The sequence below is a fragment of the Narcine bancroftii genome, chromosome 2 (genome assembly GCF_036971445.1).
Source record: "Narcine bancroftii isolate sNarBan1 chromosome 2, sNarBan1.hap1, whole genome shotgun sequence".
NCBI classification, from domain to species: domain Eukaryota; kingdom Metazoa; phylum Chordata; class Chondrichthyes; order Torpediniformes; family Narcinidae; genus Narcine; species Narcine bancroftii.
Genome location: NC_091470.1, coordinates 288,845,026 through 288,867,513, shown reverse-complemented (window position 1 = coordinate 288,867,513; position 22,488 = coordinate 288,845,026). Strand labels below are relative to the sequence as shown.

The window sequence follows — 22,488 nt, the reverse complement described above, 5'->3', positions numbered from 1 at the left end:
TCTATCACACTGTTCCAGGCAAAAGCCAAGCTGAATACTAATTTACAAGCTATTGGCAAGGTGGAATCTCTCAATAACACTGCTAGTGATACTTCCAATTGACTGAATTGGATTCTCTACTTTTTAAAAAATTGATAGACAGGAATAGGTAAAAGATAGATGTCAGTATTCTGACTGTACTGGTGTAGCTAGAACTACTTAAGAGTTTTCAACACTCCAACAAAATGCTGTTTGGTACCATAGTGATTACTATTATATTAAAAATAACTCTGTGATGGTGAGGTCTGCAGGAAGGTGGATTATTTATTTGACACTTATGGCTAAAAATAATTGCAAACACACTACTTCAGCCTAGTTTTGGCATTCATTGAGCTCCATCATCATTGAGGATTGGGATACTCTTTTAAAACAAAAAACCCTCTCCCTCTTTATTGGCTAAACTGTCCATCACCAATCACAACTAGACTGCAGAGCTTATTATTGGGTCACATCCTTCTGCTTATTGCATGATTTTACAATAACACGCATGTGGTCCTGCACTGCTGTGTAACAAGAGTGCATTTTATTTGGAGATATTCCTGATTCTGCTCCCCACATGCCTTATTGAACCAGTGTGGATTGCCTTATTTTTTGGTATCGGGAGGATATACTAGGCCATGATGATGCATAATAATGTTTTATTAATGTATTTTGTTAAACCTCCAAAAATATAAATGCAAAACTTTTCCTGTTCTCGAGTCTTATTAGGTGCAACTGTATGAATCTTGGCTTAATAGTGTTACTCTTGCTTCCAAATCAGAAGTTCAAACTTCACTTTAAAACAAATCTGAGGCTAATAGCTTAGGGTTATGCAGAAGAAATGTCACATTGTCAGAGATTATAGCTTCCAAGTACATCATTATATTTGCTTAAATTGATGAATCACAATTTGAGAAAAAGTATCCATAGAACGAGATTAGTGGGATTATGCAAAATGGTTGGATTGTCAAAATCCAAGTTGGTTGACTGATACGCTTCAGGGAAGTCAGCATTATATCCTTAGCCGATCAAGCATTAAAACAAGGGAATAAGGAGATGCATCTATTGCCATTCATTTTTACCTTGTTCAATTTCGTACACCTCCTGTCACTGGCCAACATTAGGTTTCCCACATTCAAGTTATCCCTTACCATTTAAAAGTTCCCCAAATTTACTTACACCTTTCATCTTTTAGCATTCTGAATGTGCACTTTCCCACTTCACCCTCCTGCACAGCATCACCTATTATACCTTCCATTTCCCTCAATATTGCAATACGCAGAAGATGCAAGGGTATCTTTTATCTTCTCCCATTCTGTTGTCCATGCCCTTGCGCAATATTATTCACACTAATTATTTTTGCTACATTGCAGTAGAATCAAGAACTTTAATGGCAGTTAAAGGGGATATGCTGAAGTTGATGGGGGGGGGGGGTTTGAATTTAGGGGATTGTGCAAAAGTGAAATAGTGTGTTGTGGTGGTAAGTTTCTTTGAAATTGAGACGACTTATTTGGTGAAAAAGGAAAATTAGTAAAAACAAACACCCTTTGATTCTCATAGGGAAAAGGAGGGGTTTTCCTTGCTCTGTGTTCTGAGTTCCTGACCACTATCAACCATTTCCATTCTACTGTAACCTACTGACTGTTGCTCTGAGCTAGGTGTCCTCAGGTCCCAGATCCCTTTCACAAGTCAATTACTCCACCATGGAGTAAATCCTATCTTCTTCCAGGCTTTTGATTCCAAACATTTGGAGATGGATAAAATAATTATAGTAAAAGGAAGTATTTTTCTCAATCATTTTGAAAACCACAGGAAATTTTCAAAAAATCCAACAGAAAATGTTGCTCAGATAGATAAATTACCATACATCAAGTTACCAATCATATAGAATGGAGAGTTTCTCTCTGTTCAGTACATCTTCTGAGTGAAATCAAATAGCAGATGTCAACTTAGTTGATAAATGGCACAATCACATCTCAGTCAGGTTTCAAATCCAGCCTCACCCCACTGAGGACCACTGAATTGTTACAGATGAATGTGAAAGATTCTATCAAGCTTTCTTCAGTGTCCTGCTAATATTTATCCTTCTACTAATATCACTAAAGCAGGCTTTCTAATCATTATCTCTTCTGTGTAGTATCTTGCTGTGTATGATCCAGTTGTGACGTTTCACGATACTTTAACAATTACCACATTTCATTTGCTATGAAGTGCACGGGGATATTTAGAGATCTTCAAAGGCACTATATAAATGGAAATCATTTTTATTGTGAAATGTGTTCTGAAGCTTACTTTTAAAAAAAATATTTTAAAGTATATTCAGTATGTTCTCAGCATTTGCTTCCAGCATCAGTGCACCCAATTTTCCAACTTATTTTTTTCCAACTTATTTTTTTTAACCCCTGGCATTTTCTGCACAATAAAACAGGGATACAAATCTATCATTGAATTAAAATTTTCCATGCCAGGATAGTAAACATCCCACAATGATCGCTGTGAATTTTTGGACCTTCCTGAGCATAACCTTTGAAATGGAATTTAAAAAAACAGGAGCAGAAGTTGGCTACTCTGCCCTTGAGGCTGCTCTGCCATTCAATATGAGTATGACTGATCTGCCTCATGCTTCACTTCTTCTTCCATGCCAATTCCCTATTCCCTCCAAAAACAAAATCTACCTCCCCTTTTAAAGTTTCTAGTGATCTAGACTCTGGAGGAAGTGATTTCAGTGATTCACCTTTTGTAAAAAAAAATCCTGATGTATCGATGTAAAAGACTGCCTCAGTCTTGTCCCTATGGCTCGCTCCTCTGTTTAGACTTTCCCACTGGTAGAAGCATCTTAACATCCACCCTGGTATTTCATTCAGATGATGCATCAATTTTCTAAACCAGAGAATATAGATAGATCCACGGTCTTCAGCCACTTGTGACAGAACAACACTCTCAACCCAGGAATTAGCCTGGTAAAGTTACAACCAAATATTCTCTCAAGTGGAGAGACTACAGCTCCTCCCTCAACTCAGCCACAGTTGTACCGTCACAATGAAAGAATATCCAAACCCAACATGAATGGAAAGTAAGCATACTTAATCTGCATCAATGAAAACTGGAACCTCCTCCACGCCTTTAATTACTCTTTTACAAAAACTGCTCATTCAGTCTCGAGAAAGACTGAAGGTGCTGGCGTCGTGTGTTATACATAAATGTGCTGAAGAAGCTCAGCGGGAAATGCAGCATCTACAGCAGTGGTTCCCAACTTTTTTCTTTCCACGCACATACCATTTTAAGTATTCCCTATGCTCTGTGATTAGTAAGGGATTGCTTAAGGTGGTATGTGGGTGGAAAGAAAAAGGTTGAAAACCACTGTTTTAATTGTACCTAATTGACTTGTTGTGTGCACAGTTTCACAACTCCAAAGGAAATGGGCCAATGACAATTTGTCTTGAGCAAAATATCTCAGTAACAATTGGGTCTAGAGCAGTGGTTCTCAACCTTCCCTTCCCACTCACATACCACTTTAAGCAATCCCTTACTAACCTGTGCTGAACTGCACTACTTTAAAACCTAATTTTCAAACGATCCAGCACTGCTGCTGATGGAGAGGTCAGTGTCTGTCTGCGGAAACGTGACAGAAACCTGTGACCTTATTTTTCATGCTGAAGCGAATCCATGGAAGTTGCCATTTCCCTTCCACTGTCCCCTCCCAGCCCTGTAGTCCCACGCCGGCCGCTCCAGCCCCATAGTCCCATGCCGGGGGACTGTCAGGCACTGGGGAGTTGGGTCGCCAATTGAATGTCATCAGCCCGCCCCCTGCTAGGCACCTGAAAGTTGCTAGCAGCTTTGCCTTGTGCTGCTTTCAGGTACAATGGGGGATTCTCAGAGCAGGATATTATACCTACAGGAGAAGGGTTAGGTAGGTAAACGTCCTGGCCAGGTTCTCTACTTTCAGGTAGCCACCCAACAGCCGCAAAGGAGTACAAAAGGCGGCTTTACAGTTGGGTATTGTGGCCACCTGAAAGTGGCTTTAGAGATACTGCATGGAAACACTCCCTTCAACCCAACAACTCCGTGATGGCCATCAGGCACCCATTTATTACTAGTTCCACTCTGGCTAATTTTATTCTCACACATGCTGTCATCTCTCCTCACTTCCCCCCTCCTCCTGACCCCTCCTCCTATATTCTACCAAGTTACTATACTTAATTAACCTAATATCCTGCATGTATTTGAAACGTGGGTGGAAACCTGATTATTTAGAGGGAACTCAAGCAATCACGGGGAAAACTTACAAACTCTGCACAGGGAGCACCAGAAATCAGGATTGAAACTTTGTCACTGGATCTGTGAGTCAGCACCTCTATTTGGGACAGCACTGTGCCTCCAGTATTGTTTTAATAGAAAATTAAGAAACAGAACCTCATCTTTTGATTGGATGGTCTCCCAAATTCTACTTTAGCATCAACGGTTTTAGACAATAACCAAAACGACCATTTTTGTTTAGACAGATATTGGTAACAATCTCACCATTTATGCCATCCTTTAAGCTTCTTGTTCCATTGCCACCAAATTTTGGTGTGCACTCTTTATTTCTCCAGCCTAATTCCCTTCCTCAAGCCTTCACGTGGCCTTTCTGCCTCCTCCCCCACTTCCCTGTCTCCATGATGACTTGTTTCAATTAAATCCCATTAACCACAGCTGTTCACTTTGTTTCTCTATTCACAGATATTGCCTGACCTTCGAATGTTTCCAGCAATTTGTTTTTTTTTAGTAGCAGACTGGTAGCTTTGAAATGCTTGTGATCCAGTTCTTGGAAGACAAAATTATAGCAATGTTAAAATCTACAATGTGATTTTTTTCGTCAGCAGCAATTTTTTATTTGAATATTTCCTTTATTGTAACCATTAAAGATGCTGCAAACAAAGATAGTCTTGAATCCCAAGGCTAAAATTAGTCCTTTACAAGAAGAAAGTTGCAAAAGATTGAATACAATACTGTAATGTCAAAATATATTATTGGGAACATGCAATTTCCTACTATTTAAAATTAAAGAACTATAGAACCAATCCCGCCGCCCCTTCCCCACCGCCCATCCCCCAGCTCTCTCTCTCTCCCGCATTTTCCCTCTGTCTCCTTTCACCGAGACAAAATCAATTCTCACTTTTCCTCATATCTAATTAACACCTTTTGACTGTTGGTTTGGATTCCTCCCCCTGGCATTCTTCAGTCTTTGTCCAAGCACCTTCCTGTTTTTTTTTGCTTATACCTTGAAGAATGGTTCAGGCCCGAAACATCAGTAATATAGCTTTACCTCTTATGGGCACTGCGAGACCGGCTGAGTTCTTCCTGTATTTCTGTGTGTTTTTAAAACTATAGAACTCAATATACCAGTGTTTTTTTAATCGATCTATGAACATTACTTCATCAGCCTTTTAATCAAAAGGTTGAAACTTATTTGCTATTGTGACAGAATACAGATATGTTTTTGTGAGATAAACTGGGGCAGGTTTTAGTGTAGGTCACATACAAACACTTTAAAACAGATCTTATTTAAAATACTGGAGCTCTGCCCCATGCTAGACATGTTGGGGTCAAAAGTCTTTGCAGAAATTTTGGAGTGTGCCCAAGAGACTTCACTAATGGATTGTTGTTTACAAAAAGGCAACAAATGAAAGAGCTTGTCGGAGCTGCCTTCCATCTGCAGTGGAACTTGCTGTTCTAGCGGGTCATGTGGTTTTACAAGCAGAGAGAATCAAACAGGTTTTCTCTCGGGGGAGAGAGAGAGAGAGATCAGTTCTGCAGTTTTACAGTCAGCAGCAGCAACTGGAACTGGAACAGGACAAGTTGGCAAGCTTGTGGAAAACCCCATTTTGGAAGATGGGTTGTGAGTGCTTAGTTCGGCCTGGTCAAAGCCCTTGTGGTTCATGCAAGAAGAGAGGGACTAGCTGTCTAATGTTTCACTTGAAATAAGAAAAACAAAAAGGCACTCTGTGGTGACCTGAAAGAAAGAGGTTATCATCTGGAAAACCCTGATGGGGCAAGTTTCTTTGGCAAGACACTGACGTGACTGGTTACAAGGAATCAGTTGTGGGTGAACAACAAATCTCTCTCTGAAAACTAATAAGAACCTTCCTGCACCTTTCAAGCACCAAAGCCTGGTGAACTTTATAAATGTTGAACTTTGTGCACAATATAAGAATTGCCTGCAGCCAGTGAACTTAGAGGAACGAGAAGTGAGATTGGACTGTGAATCAAAGAACTTTTCTGAACTTACACACACATTACATACACGTGTGCTCAGAATTAGAAGGGGGTTGTTAGGTTAGTTAAATCAATAGTGATGTTAAAGTTTGAATCTGTTTTCATGTTTAAAGATAATTAAAAGCAACTTTTGTTTAAGTAACCATTTGTCTTGGGTGAATATCTATTGCTGCTGGGTTTTGGGGTTCTCTGGGATCATAACATTTTATGGGGACTCGTCCATTCAGATTGAAAATTGCAGTTTTTGTGATTTATTAGTTAATTGGTTTTTTTTCAAGCTAATTTAAAGCTTGTGCGTGGAAAAACAGCAGGAATGGATGCTAATACATTTTTGTCATACTATTATGAGTTTTATGACTATTATGACCGCCGCCGCCAGTGGGCTGATCTCGCCTCCAACCGTGCATCTTGGCGCCTCACAGTTCGGCGGGCAGCAACCTCCTTTGAAGAAGACCGCAAAGACAAAGGAGGAAAAACCCAACACCCAACCCCAACCCATTTCCCCCTGCAACCGTGTCTGCCTGTCCCGCATCGGACTTGTCAGCCACCAACGAGCCTGCAGCTGACGTGGACATTTACCCCCTCCATAGATCTTCGTCCGCGAAGCCAAGCCAAAGAGAGATTATGAGTTTTCAAGATTCAATTTATTGTCATAGTAATAAAACAGTGTCCTATTATACGAAATACCCTTTTGCCTGCTGCAAGGCAGACAGATTCCAAGCATTTTGTTCAAGGGTTTGCTAATGATCTCATCAAAGTAGTCAACAGCCTTTCATCTATGTACAAAATTATGTCTTGTAGATAAAATAATAAAAGACTGCTTCTGGGAAGTGTTTTTGCTATTAAGTACATCTAAAAATGATAACCTGGTAGTTTATAATTACTGAACTTTAGTCATTGGTAAAACACAGGATTTTGTTGACACCGTGGTTAAGTGAAAAAACACACAAATATTAGAGGAACTCAGTAGGCCAAACAGTGCCTTTGTGTAGCAACGGTAAAGATACATCACCAATTTTTGTGGCTATCAAGGTGTAACAAGAGGGGGGAAGGGGGTGGTGAGGGTGGAAGACGATAGGTGATGGGGGGGAGGAGTCTAGGCTAGGTGAGAGAGAAAGGAAGTAGGAACGACTAGTTGGGGGGTGGGAGAGAAGGCATGCCGATTAGTGGAATGCAGTGAACTCAGTGTTCATGCCTGGGGTTGGTGAAGGCCCAGACGGAAAAATGAGGTGTTCCTCCTCCAATCTAAGGGTGGTCAGGGTGGGCTACTGTGATAGGCCATGGGCAGACATGCGAGCTTGAGAGCGTGACTCAGAATTGAAATGGTTGGCTATGGGCAGGTTGCTTTTGTTGCGGATGGAGAGGAGGTGCTGGGCAAAGTGATCTCCTAATCTGCGACCGGTCTCTTCGACGTAGAGAAGGCCACAGAGGGTGCACTGGATGAAGTAAGTGAGTTCTTTGGCAGTACAAGTGAAGTGTTGCTTCATCTAAAAGGTCTGTTTGGGACCTAGGACTGTGGTGAGGGAGGAGGTGTGGGTGCAGATATAACACCTCCTATGACCATAGTGGAAAGTGCCCGGGGGGGGGGATGGGTTGGGAGAGAAGAGTGCACAAGTGAATCACAGAGGGAGTGGTCCTTATGGAAGGCTGAGAGAGGAGGAGAAGGAAAAATGTGACTTGTGGTGGGGTCCTGTAGTAAGTGCCGGAAATTCCGGCAGATAATGTGTTGGATGCGGAGGCTGGTGGGGTGGTTGGTGAGGATGAGGGGGATACTGTAGTTATTGTTTCTAGGGGTGGGGGAGGGGGTTGCTAGGGCTGATGACCAGGGAATGGAGGAGATGCAGGTGAGGGGCTGAGTTTATAGTGGTGGAGGGGAAGCCATGTTTGTGGAAGAAGGCAGACATATCAAAGGCCTCATCTTGGGAGCAGATGTGGCGGAGACAGAGAAATTGAGAGAAGGGGATGGTGTCCTAGCAGGGGACAGGGTGTGAGGACGAGTAGTCTAGATAGTTGTGGGAGTTAAAGGGTCCATAATAAATGTCAGTGGAGAGTCTGTCTCCCGAGATGGAGACAGAGAGATCCAGAAAAGGGAGAGAATCATCAGAGATGGACCAGGTGACTTTGAGGTTTGGGTGGAAATTGACCGTGAAATTGATGAGCTCATCACGGGTGCTTGAGGCCACCTCGATGTAGTCATCGATGTACCGGAGGAAGAGTTTGGGGGGGGGGGGGGGGTTTTGCATGTGTAGGCTTGGAGCATGTTTTGCTCCACAAAACCCACAAACAGGCACTGGGACCCATGCGGGTACCTATGGCTCCTCCTTTAATCTGGAAGTAGTGGGATGAGTTGAAGGAAAAATTGTTAAGGGTAAGGACAAGTTCTGCCAGGTGGAGAAGGGTGGTGGTGGAAGGTGACTGCTCAGGTCTGAGGACCAGGGAAAAGCCAAGTGCTTTGAGGCCTTCTGTGTGGGGAATGGAGGTGTAAAGGGATGGGACATCCATCGTGAAGATGAGGCGGTCCCGTTCAGGGAACCTGAAGTCTTGGAGGAGGTGGAGGGTGTTTGAGGTGTCACGGATGTAGGTGGGGAGGGATTGAACTAGGGGAAAAAAGATGGAATCAAGGTACGATGAACTTCAGACCATAGTCAGAAGGCCTTTTTATATTCCTACAATTGTTTTATTTTACGACACAGTCACAATACATAAAAATCTCAATGATTTATAAATTCCTCATGATTTTGCCAGCAACAATGCATTGCCAGGGGGTGGCAGAGGTGGCTGTTTCAATAGAGGCATTTAAAAGAATCCTGGACAGGCATATGGATGAAAAAAAATGAAGGGTTACATGGTAGGAAGGGTTCCTTTTTTAAAAAAGGTAGGAAGGTCAGCACAACAGTGGGCCAAAGGGCCTGAAATGTGCTGCAATGTTCTATAACCTTGCAGTTATAAAACAAAAGCAAATTGTATTTTCAAGGAAAGATGTAGTTGCTGCATACAGGATGGGAAGAGGATATAAAGGTTTGTAAAAATGGGAAGAAAAATGCCAGGGCAAAAGAGCTAATTTTAACTGAAACATTAGTTTCAGTGTGGTGATTTTTATTTTTGCGATGTGTGCTGGTACACCTCCCTACATTAAGTTCCAGATGAGTTATTTTTGTCTTCAGCTGTGTATTTCAAGGGAATTACTCCTTTTTTAAAAAAAAGTATCACGAGCTGAGGCTTTATAAATTGTTGGTCAAACCACATTTGAGCAGTTTTGGACCCCATATTCAAAGAAAGATGTGCTGGCATTGAAGAGGGTCAGAGGAGATTTACAAGAATTATCCCAGGCACAAGAAGCCTTTAATAGCTCTGGGCCTGTATTGGCTGGAGTTCAGAAGAATCAGAGTGGAGAGATATCTCATTGAAGCCTGTAGAATATTGGAAGGCCTGGATAGAGTGCACTTGCAGAGGATGTTTGCAGAGGTGGGAGAGACCAGGTCCAGAGAGCTCAGCCTCAGAATCCAAGGATGTCTCTTCAGAATAGATGACGAGAAATTTCTTTAGCTAGAGTGTGGTGAACCTGTGGAATTCATGGATTTAACAATGCCTTTACAGCGGCAGTGATAGGGACTTGGGATCGAATCCCGCGTTATTTGTCTACATGGGTTTTCCTCGGGGGCTCCAGTTTCCTCCCACTGTTCGAAACGTTCTGGGGGCGGCATGGATTCGTGGGCTGAAATGGCCTATTCCCTTGCTGTAGGTCTAAATTTAAATTTAAATTCAGTGAAGGGTGAAAGGGAAAGGCTCTAAGATTAACCATGTGAAAACAAATGAAGGATTGGCAAAAGTGATGGAAGTTTCAAGTTTTAAACACTGCAGAAAGCAGAATTATAGAATTAATACACCAAGGAAGATGAAGGAAAGGCCTTGATTAATTCTGACACAAAGGTTGTTCCATTGTTCCACAAAGATGTGGCCTGCTCTAAATTAGGAGAAACCAAAACCATATTGTCTGACCATTCCGCATAATATTTCCAATCATTCAGCAAGGATATCCCTGACCTTCCAGCTACTGGTCACTTTCACTCCCACGTTGGCCTCAGTATTTGGCCTCTTGCACTTTAGCAATGCATATTCAACGAGCAGTAACCCATTTTCTAGACTGGCACAATGCACCGAGTTTCACAATTTCAGACCAACCACCCTTCTCATTTGCGTCGGCATAAGACAACTGATCTAAGTTCACTAACCCAAAACTTCACATCTTCCTCAAGAGCTACCCCCTACATCACTAGTTACAGAATTCTCTATTTTTAATGTCAGATGCCAAAAATCTGTTGGGATTTTTACATCTCACAATTTGCTCTCTCATTCTTTTTCATTAATCTTCTACTTACACCACTTTCAGACAGGTAATTTTCATTAGCAAGTTTTATCAACTGCTCTTAGCTTGCAACACCCATGTGTGCCACTCAAATATTTCTGAACTCCACCTGCTCTCCTCAACCTCACTTCTTCCAATTTAAAAAAGTTTAACTTTTTTTCTGTTCTTGTAATGTTAAGATGGATGTATGTAACTCATAAGAATGGGAGAGGGATGGCAGAAAAGGTGGTGCAAAACTTGATTTCTGTGGAAGTGAAGGAAGAAACAGCAATGTAGTCATTAATATACCAGAAATTAATTTTTTTAACCCCAACTTCCACCATCTGCAGTTTAACTTTTCAAAGTGCTGATTAGCATCTTTTATCCAGCAATTGTGGGTTAGAATGGACAATGTAAAGGAGAAAGTTGTCCAGAATTCCCAAGAACGCTGGGCATCTACCCCTGTTTAAACCACTATCATGAATCCTTACAGTGTCTTGGCCGAGATACTGGAAAACAATTTATTTGAATGCTTTCATGAATTCAAGTTAATTCTCAGGTACTAAATTTTGAGAATATAATCTAGACTGGCACTTTACTGCAACATTAAAATAAATATTTAGCTTAAAATCTATTGAGATATTAAACTTGCATTCGATAAAATAAGATGGATAAATAAAATGCCTTGGAGCACCACTTAAACTAGTGCATATGACCATAAGACATAAAAGTAGAAATAGGCTATTCAGCCCATCAAGTCCACCCTGCCATTTAATCATGATCTCATTATATTTCCCCACTCAACTCCACTGCCCTTCTCCCCATACCCTTTGATCCCCTAGCTAATCAAGAACCAATCAATCTCTGCCTTAAATGCACCCAATGACCTGGCCTCCACAACCACCTGTGGCAACATATTCACTACCCACTGGATGAATTCATTCCTATGCATCCTTGTTCTACATGCAGACCCTTCAATCCTGAAGTTGTGCCCTCTTGACTTAGACTCTCTCACCATGGGAAACAACCTTTCTATATCTAATCTGTCCACAACTTTCAACATTCAAAACATTTCACTGAGACCTCCCCCCCCATTCTCCTAAATTCCAATGAATAAAGGCTAAGAGCTGTCAAACACTCCTCATATGATTCCCAGAATCAACCCAGTGAACCTCCTTTGAACGCTCTCCAATATCAGCACATCTTTTCTTAAATGAGGAGCCAAAGGTGCTCACAATACTCCGTGATATCTCATCCATGCCTTATAAAGCTTCAGCATCCCATCCTTGCTCCTTTAGCCTACTGCTCTTGAAATGAATGTCAGCTTTGCATTTGCCTTCCTCACCACCATCTCAACATGCAAGTTTATGTTCAGGATATCCTGCACAAGGACTTCCAGCTCCCTTTGCTTCTGGGTATTTTCAAATTTCTCCTAAATTAAAAATGTCTGCCCAATTATACCAAAATGCATGACCATACACTTTCCAACATTATATTTCCTTTGTCACTTCTCTGCTCATTCTCCTCATCTATTTAAGTCCTTCTGCAACTTCCGTGCTTCCTCTGCACCACTACTTCTCCATCTACTTTCCTGCAATCCTCACAATCCCTTTTTAAAGTTTCTTAATAATTCATGTCATATTTGGGAGATATGACAACATGCCATTTGAATGCAAGTTTACAAGGCAGTGAAATAGAAAAAACTTACCTGATTCAAAAAGGGTTTCCTTTAGATTTCCTGGTCTTTATGCAGAAATAATTCAAATGCCAGAAAGAACACTTTTCATCAGTTAAGATGTCAGACAGGATTGGGTATGAAGCTTTGAGTTAGAGAGGTTTAAGAATTAAAATTGTTTTTATTTTGTTTAACTGAATCGCGAAAAGGACTTGGAAGCATCTGTCCAGCACATTGGACTAGTTGGAAGATTGTAGATTGTATTTTTAATTAGCATTAATACTGAGCTTAACCAATCAGCCCCAGTTAAGTGGATAAGATACTTGAGTGTTCTTCCTGATCTAAAAATATTTTCTGACGCACTAGCACACATAATCCCTAATAGGCAATCATTTGCAGACAATTCCAATTTGTTAAACTTCCACAAGCACCCAAATGGAAACTTGGTCAGGCTTACAATACAAAAGGCAGACCATTACCCAAAGCCCATTTTAAATTGTTTCCTGATCCACTCTTCTAATATTCTCCAGAAGGCAGTAAATTTTCATGGGTACATAGTTCCACCAACTCCCTCATTTAGCCATCTGAATGAGAGGGTTAAACAAGTCTGCAGATGCTGGGGTTGAGTGGAATACACAAATGTTTATTTGTTGATGGAACAATGCTTTACATCCATAAGCTGAAATAACTGGAGCCGCAGCTTTTTATCCCCTCACTGACATTATCACACCAGGAACTCTGCCCTCATTACCCCCAATTCCTACATTGTTACCCTGAAAATATTTAAGACAAGAAACTATTTATTGCTTTCCTTCCTCCACCTTTTCAGTACTACTGACACGTTAGCTAAACACAATTAAATGTAGCAGGTCAGAAATCAAACAGTGCTTTATTTGCTCCAATGAATGCCAAATGTTTGATCTCCAGAGGTAGATGGTGTTAATAAGAAAACATTTGTTTTTCTATCCATGTTTTCCATCAGAATTCCCTCTCCTTCAATTATCCCAATGAGCTGAAACTCCAATGTGATGCTAAAGGGGTTCCTCAATACTGAAAGTGCTATTTTAAAAAGGAAGACATTAAACCAAAACCTTGCAAATTGAAAACATTTTGGATACCAATTAATTAGCCTTCTCTAATTGTCTCAAGGTGGGAAGGTGACCTGCCTTCTTGAAATGCTGCAATCCATATGGTAAATGTTAGGTGAACATTAAAATACCCATTACTTCAGTGTAAAGGGCAACCCTGCTCCTCTGATTGCAAGTGGGGTTGCTTCTTTGGCCTAAACGTTGAACTTCATGTGTTTTGGTGTCTCTGTCTATTCATCCCTCCTGAATAATACAGCAAATGTATGAAAAAAGGACTTGACATCAAAAAAAAAATGCAGTGAAATGGAGTCTCATAAGCCCCTTTTCCACTGGCACCCTGTCCCAGAATTACTGGGACGGGGTCCAGTGGAAAAGGAACATTGTCTGAACGCCAATGTCAAATGACATCATTTCACGCTGGGGATTGACCCTACTCATATCCCCAGCGTTTGCTGATGCCGGCATGCTGATAAAAACCCAGTGGAAAAGGGACAGAAGAAAGTCACCATTTCCCGGGGATGAGCATGTTCAATGGAAAAGCATTAGTGTCGCAGTTAAGGGTGGCCCAGTGGAAACGGCACAAAGGGCTTCCTGTCCCGGGACACTGCACAGACAATTAACTGGGATGCCAGTGGAAAAGGGGCTACATAGAAAGCTTGGTCTCAGCACAAGGATTGATTATCTGAGGGGGAAACATTTTTTTTAAATAGAAATATTTATTCGTCTTTGTCATTCTGTACATGAAAGAGCTGCGAGCTCTCTCAATCAAGAATATTTTCAGGACAGAAATTGAACTTTGGCCACTAAAGGGATTAAGAGATATGGAGATAAGATGGTGATAAGGGAGGGAAGGATACATCTCTCCTTTAAAAGTCCAGTGGGTTCATCACAAGAGTTTTTTTTAAATGGTTCCTCTAAAGTAGTGGTTTTCAAACTTTTTCTTTCCACTCACATATCACCTTAAGTAATCCCTTACTAATCACAGAGAACCTATGGCATAGGGAGTGGAAAGAAAGTTTGAAAAGCACTGCTCTAAAGGGAATGTGTATTTTTTTCCCCCAAATCTAGCATAAGCAGACTTATCTACATACCAGGTTTTCAGTGCCTATTTGGATGTCGCTGCAGCAGGAATCCCAAAAATAAGATTTAGTTTACAGCACTTTACAAATCAGTCTGCCTATCCGTCTAAGGTATATATTCCAGTTTGCTTATCATCCAAACTGGTCCACAGATGACGCAATAGCCTTAAGCCTCCACTCTGTCCTGACCCACCTCGAAAAAAAATAGCTCATATGCCAGACTGTAATTCATTGCCTTCAGCTTGGTGTTCAACACAATAAACTGCCCTTTACTGGGACTGCACACTTCTCTCTGCAACTGGATCCTGGATTTCTTGACAGAAAGACCAGTCTGTCCGGGAGAGCAGAAAAACCACAAGCCCCATCAAGCTGAACACTGGCACACCTCAGGGCTGTGCGCTCAGCCCACCAGTGTTATGCTGGTGTCTCACAACTGCACTGCCAGATTCAGATTGAACAGAATAGTCAAATTTGTGAGGATACAACAGTAGTTGGTCTCATCAGCAACAATGAGTCACATTACAGAGAGGAGGTTGAATGGATTATAAAATGGTGAGAGAACAACCTGAGTCTCAACATGGACAAGACGAAGACAATGGTTCCATCATGGAGAGAGTGGATAGCACAAAGTTCCTTGGCATGCATATAAAGGACGACCTATCCTGGACTCACAACACCTCCTCATTATTCAGGAAAGCTCAACAGTGCCTACACTTCCGAAGGAGGCCGAGGCTACTGGTCCCCATCTTGACAACATCTTACAGGAGCACAAATGAGAGTGCTCTTTCTGGCTGCCTCACTGTGTGATATGGTGGTAGCAAAGCATCAGATCGGTAATCTAAACAGAGTAACATTAAAACAGCTGAGAAGATCACTGGGGTGTCCCTTTCCTCTGCTAACAATCAATAACTGGGAGCATTGCCTAAATAGGGCTCAAGGATCCTTTCCATCCAGTGCACAGAATCTGTAACCCACTACCATCAAGGAGGGACAGGAGCATCAAATTTTGGACTACAAAGGCTGAGTCATAGCTTCCTCCCACAAGCTGTGAGATTGATGAACAGTAAACCGTGTAAATCATTCCAAATAAATAAATACATTTATTTGGATTATTCACTGTGTACTGTGCACTTTTGTGCATGCAGCATGGTCCAGAAAAACACTGTTTTATTTTATTGTACATTAAAAACCCTGGTATCCAGCACCTATGGGGATTGGTGGATGCCGTAATAAGCGTAGTGAATTTGCTGGTTGCTTGAGATTGCATGTTGCATCAGTGGTAAAATAACCTAACTGAACTAGGGGAGCCAATTTTAAACCTTTTTTTTTTAACCTATTTATTTTTCATGATTTTTTTGCCAATTGCTTCTGGGGGATTTTACATTATTTGTAAAATTAAACAATAATAAACTTGAATATGATACAGAATATTCCATGAATATACTTTCCTCCAAGTTTAAACTGAATAATTCTATAACTAGTTTTTGAGGATGCAAATCAGGTTATTAAATATTTGTTGCAAATATAGTTATATTTTAACCATAACCACAGAATACATCACAAATTATCACAGAACTTTCAATCTTTTTGGAATCTACCTCAATTTTATTCATGTTGGGGTTCCTTATTGTACCTTCCATCTATTTTGAGAAAGAACTGGCTTGAATATAATTTGATTTCAAAGTTGCCTCAGAAACAGGGTGGGGAATTATTTGCCACAAATATTTCAAGCCAAGAATAGGGAACAGCAGGATTTAGAATGAGCAAGTGGCCTTGTCTTTTCCAGTGATCATAAGTTGAGGCCCGAGAACAGATCCTGCACTTTTGCTTTCGCTGTAGGAGCAAATAAATGAAACTAGGAAAGGTCATGTGGTCCTTCAAGACCACTCAGCCCATCTGTCCTTACCTGATCCTCAAGTCACTTTCCTATCCCAACACCATCTCCTCTGATTCACAAAAAATCTATCAGCCTTGAATATCTTCAATGACTGTTCACTCAGTTATCTTGTGAAGAATTTAAAAGAACTACAATTCTCTTCAAAAGAAGATTTATTACAGTTCAACCTGGCTGACGCCCTATCCTAAGTGAAACACAAAAGTCTACAGATGCTGTGATTGCAGTTAAAACACACAGAAATGCTATAGAAACTCAGCTTATACATTGAAGAAGGGCTCAGACCTGAAATGTCGGTAATATATCTATAACTCCTGTGGACACTGCAAGACCTGCCAAGTCCCTCCAACATTTATATGTTTTTATATGACATCTTATCCTGATACTATATCCCCCAACTTGCACATTTCCTCCCTCACAAAACTTGTATGTCTAACCTTTCCTTCTCATGAACCCCAGGAAGCTTTGATCAATCTCAGTTAATTGCTCTTCACAGGACAAACCTCAAATCCCAGAAATCGGTCTCAAAAATCCACATCATAATGCCTCCAAGAACAATACAAATTTCTACAAGCTGCCTAAAACGACACTGCTCAAAATGTGCTCTTAGCCAAAGCCATGTACCTTCTCAGTAAGACATCCTTACTTTTGAAGTCTAATTCCTTTACAATAAAGGTAAATATTAAAAAAAACATTATAATTACTTATTATGCATCCAAGTTTAATTTCTGCATTTCCTTAACCAGAATGCATAAAAGCCTCTGTAGGTAATTATGTTTATCTCCATTTACTTTTCTAGATTTCTTGGCAAATGACACAAATTCACGCTGAGCCCTTAACACCTCTTCGATTACTGAACAAATTTTGATACATTAACGATTTGGGTTAAAGACAACGCAAATTGTGAATAACTGTGGCACCTCCCAGTCACAGACCTGAGCAGTGACTGGGAAGCTACAGAGCTACAAGTTGAAAGGTTCTAAAAAGAACCAGAACTCCAATAGAATAAAAATGGTTTAAAGTAATCTTTATAAGTATTTTTAATGGGTTAAAAGTAAATATTTGTTTATTTCATTAATTCAAGGAATTAATTGTACAATCAGCAACAAACATCACTATTTCAGCCTTTATGGCATGAGCTTCACAGTTTGAGCCAACATTTAATTGCCCATTTCTAACTGTCCTCACACCATAAATCACATTAGCCATGATATACACTATTTCTTTTTCACACATATACAGTGACTTTTTCTCCCCTTCTCCCCCCCCCCCTTCCTCCCAAGCCCCCCCCCCACCCCCTCCTCTCATCCATTTTAGGTATACAATCTAGGTTGCATTAAGCCAGTCAGACAATGTTGTCATTCAACAAAAATACACCAGAAATTCTACTGAGTCCATTCTTTTCTTTCCTTCTCCTTCCATCAACTTAGGTAATGTTTGTCCCCGGTAGGTTTTCGCTATTGTATTTAATGTAAGGCTCCTATACTTGTTTGAATATTTCAATATTATTTCTTAACCTATATGTTATTTTTTCTAATGGAATACATTTATTCATTTAAATTTAGTAGTTTCTTCCTTTTAATTTGGTTATGTATTCCATTAATATTTAAAGTCATATAGTTCAGCGTAGCCCTTTTATATTTTGTTTATCTTCTCTTTCCGTTTTTCCATCATTACCTTTCCTCCTTTTCCATTTCTGTTTTCTTATTTTCAACTCTTTATAAGACAACATTCCTACACCATCCAACATTTTCCTTATTCTCCTATTTCTATCTTATTTATCCCCAATCTCCCCTTCACCTCCTGAGTTGTCCTTTATCCCTTGTCGGACAACCACATCTCCCCTCTCCATTTGGATTTGCGAATCCACTCGCAAGCGTCAACTGATTTTGCAGTGACCGCTATTTCCCCCCACCCCGCCCCCCCAGAAAAGATTTCACTTTTCATATGTCACAAAGGTCACTCTTTTAATTCCCTCCTTATTCTCTCTATTCCATTACCTTCCCTTATTAATTCTTGTCTATACTATCTATATTTTCCTCTAAGTACAGATACATTCACGTATGCACATTGTCTCTATTCACTCTTATACCTCTTTACCCGCATACATATCAATCGTGATCATTTTTACTCTCATTACCCGTCTTCATCCCTCAGTCTATTTTTGTCTTTACCCACATACATATCAATCGTGATCATTTTAACTCTCATTACCCGTCTTCCTCCCTCAGTCTATTTTTGTAATTGTTCTGCAAATTTTCGTGCTTCTTCTGGATCCGAGAATAGTCTGTTTTGTTGTCCTGGAATAAATATTTTCAATACCGCTGGATGCTTTAGTATAAATTTATACCCTTTCTTCCATAAAATTGCCTTTGCTGTATTGAACTCTTTTCTCTTCTTTAGGAGTTCAAAACTTATATCTGGATAAATGAAGATTTTTTGCCCTTTATACTCCAGTGGTTTGTTGCCCTCTCTTACTTTTTCCATTGTCTTCTCCAGTACCTTTTCTCTTGTAGTATATCTTAGGAATTTTACTACAATAGATCTTGGTTTTTGTTGTGGTTGTGGTTTAGAGGCCAATACTCTATGTGCCCTTTCTATTTCCATTTCTTGCTGTAGTTCTGGACATCCTAGGGTCTTAGGGATCCACTCTTTTATAAACTCCCTCATATTCTTGCCTTCTTCATCTTCCTTAAGGCCCACTATCTTTATGTTATTTCTTCTGTTATGGTTTTCCATTGTATCTATTTTTTGAGCTAGTAGTTCTTGTGTCTCTTTAGTTTTTTTATTAGATTCCTCCAATTTCTTTTTTAAGTCTTCTACCTCCATTTCTGCTGCTACTGCCCGCTCTTCCATCTTGTCCATTTTCTTTCCCATTTCTGTTAAGGTCATCTCTATTTTATTTATTTTCTCTTCTGTGTTGTTTATTCTTTTTCTTAAATCCTTAAATTCCTGTGTTTGCCATTCTTTAAATGACTCCATGTATCCTTTAATAAGAGAAAGTATATCCTTTATCTTGCCTTTCTTTTCTTCTTCTATTTCACTGTACTCTTCCTCTTCTTCTTCCTCTGGGTTGGCCATCTGTTGTTTCTTTGGTGCCCTTTCCTCCTCTTCTTTCTTGTTTCTATTGTCTTCTGTGGTCTCTTCTTGCTGCAGGTGTTCTGCAGCTGTCGTTGCCGGCTGTGGAGATCGACTCCCCAGCTGGTCCCCCCTCCCGTCGGTGTGTTTTTTTTCATTCACATCGCGCATGCGCGATTCCTCGCGCATGCGCGGTTGCGCACTTTTACTCGGCTCTGCGAGCCATTTTTGTAGTCCATTATTTACCGACCTGAGGGAGCGGGTTTCTCTCTCCGCAGCGGGCCTCTTCGGACAGGTAAGGCCTTCACCTTTTTCCTCCTTTGTCTTCTCTTCCTCTCTTCTTACCGTTGCTTTCGATTTTTCTTTTTTTGTCGCCATCTTCTTTCCACCTTTATACTCACTTTTCTGTAACTTTTATTTCTGTGCCTTTGTGTTTTCCTTTGTTTTTCCCGACTTTTCTGGAGAGGGCTGGAGTTCACCGTCCGGCCACTACTCCATCACGTGACTCCTCGACCTCTAGTGTTGTTGAGGCTACAAGTGGAGAGTATTCCATCACATTCCTTGTTGATGGTGAATAAGCTTTGGGGAGTGAGGAGGCGAGCTACTCACCATGGCATTCCAAACCTCTGACCTGCACCTGTTGCCACATTGTGTATATGGCTACTGCAGCTTCATTTCTGGTTTACAGTAAGCCCTGGGACACTGACACGGGGGGATTAAGTAACGGTAGTGCTGTTGAAATACGGAAGTGATATCTAAAATTTCTCTTGTTAGATATCATCATTGTCTGGTACATATGCAACGCCACCCATTACACATTCCAACCTCACCTCCTCAGAAGGCTCTACCCTCCACTCTCTACAATGCCAACCTCACCATCAAACCCGCAGACAAGGGTGGTGCTGTTGTGGTCCACTGACCTCTATCTTGCTGTGGCCAGTCAACAGCTCTCAGACACCTCCTCCTATCATCTCCACCACATATCAAGCCACCGTCTCCAAAACCATCTCCAACCTCAACTCTTCTGCTAACCTCCCCTTCACAGCCACCAACGTCATTCTTCCCCACCCCTACACTGCACGTTTCTACCTCCTACTCAAGATACACAAACCCAAACATCTGGGCAGACTCATTGTTTCTGTCTGCTCCTACCCCATCAAATTCATCTCATCTTGACTCTATCCTTTCTCTCCTGGTCCAATCCCTCATCACCTACATCTGTGACTCCTCACATGCCTCCATCTCCTAAATGACTTCAGATTCCCCAAACCGGACTACCTCATCGTCATGATGGATGTCCAATCCCTTTATACCTCTATCCCCCACACAGGTCACCCTCTACCACCACCTTTCTCTGCCTGACAGAATTTATCCTCACTCTAAATAACTTCTCCTTCAACTCAAACCACTTACTCCAAATCAAAGGAGTAGCCATAGGTACCCACATGGGTCCCAGCTACGCCTGCCTGTTTGTAATTTTCGTGGAGCAATCCATGCTGCAAGCCTACACAGTCAAGAACATTCTCCCCCCCCCCCACCCCACCAACTCTTCCTCCAAGAGAGAGAGGACTACATCGGGGCTGCCTCATGCACTGTTGAAGAGTATGCAAGCTTCATCTACTTTGCATCCAACTTGCACTCCTTTCTCAAACTCACCTGGTCCTGGTCCATCTCCAATAACATTTTCCCCTTCCTAGATCTGTCTCCATCTCGTATACTACAAACACTCCAACTCCCACAACTACTTGGCCACAACACTTCCTCACACCCTGCCCCCTGTAAGGATTTCATCCCCTTCTCTCAATTTCTTCGTCTCCTCTGCATCTGTTCCCAAGATGTCATCATCCAGTCCAGAGCTTCTGAAATATATGCCTTCTTCCACAAATGTATTCTTTTGTTTGGAATCTTTCCGGCATTTTCTCATACTTTGATGAAGGGCTCAAGGACAAAATGTCGATTCTGTATCTTTATCTTTGCTACATAAAGGACATTGTTTAACCTGCTGAGCTTCTCCAACATTTTGTGGCTTTACTTCAACCAGTGTGTCTACAGAATTTTGTGATTTACTTCCTGCCACCCATCAACACAAGCTTGCCATTGTCCAGGTCTTATTGACTGCTTCAAAGTCTGAGGAGTCAACAATGATGTTGAACAAGTGCAAATCCCTATTTATGACCTTACTATTGAAAGGAGGTTATTGTTGAAGAGCCTCAGACACAACCTGAAGGAACTCCTGCAGAGATGTTAATATACAAACTGCTGGGGAAATTCAGCAGGGGCTGCAGTATCCATAGGAGGGAAAGATATGTAACCAACTTGTTCCACTCCTGCAGAGATGTCCTGTGGCAGAGATGATTGACCTCCACTCATCATAACCCACATTCCGGTGTCATAGTATGATTCCAACCAGCGGAGGGCTTTCCTTTTGATTCCCATTGATTCCAGTTTAGCCAGGGCCCAGTGACCCTATACTTGGTCAAATAATGCCTTGATGCCAAGGTCAATTACCCTCACTTCACCTGTGGACTTTTAGAACTTTGGTCCATGTTTAAACCAAAGGTAGTGAGGTCAGGAGCTCAGTAACTTCGGCAGAACATTGCCAGGGAAATGCTACTTGATAACCACATTGATTATCCTTTCCATTGCTTCGCTGACAATCCAGAGTAGACATGCAGTAGTAATTGGCCGAGTTGCCAGAGGGCATAGCTCACTCCCCTGTGCACCATCAAACCTATCCTGTCAGGGTGCATCACCGTGCGATATGGGAATGCAACAACCTGCAGAGGGTTATGAATGCAGCTCAAATTACCATATAAAAACCTGCTCTGACCCCCCCCCCCCCCCCCCCCACCACATCAACTCCACACTAGACCACTAGACCTCTCACAGCCTTGGAAAAGCAGCCAACATGAAAAAAACTCATCCCACCCTGGCCACACTCTTTACACCCCTCAGGAAGATTATTTACAAGTGTGAGATCACACACCACCAGATTCAAGGACAATTTCTTTCCCACTATTATCGGACTCCTGAATGAACCTTACTCCAGCAAAATT

The 22,488-nt window shown here is 41.3% G+C and overlaps 1 protein-coding gene across 7 annotated transcripts in view; it reads right to left on the bottom strand.

Annotated features, from left to right (window-relative positions):
- Positions 1 to 22,488, bottom strand: part of ncoa2 (nuclear receptor coactivator 2) — a 363,375-nt gene that overhangs the window by 187,707 nt on the left and 153,180 nt on the right. The window contains exon 1 of one of the 7 annotated variants that reach the window (XM_069921275.1): positions 4,540 to 4,580. The exons of the other annotated variants lie outside the window; for them this stretch is intronic. The gene's annotated coding sequence lies outside the window, so the exon portion shown is untranslated. Of the gene's footprint in view, positions 1 to 4,539; positions 4,581 to 22,488 lie in introns of those variants that run through there. 7 annotated transcript variants of the gene reach the window in all.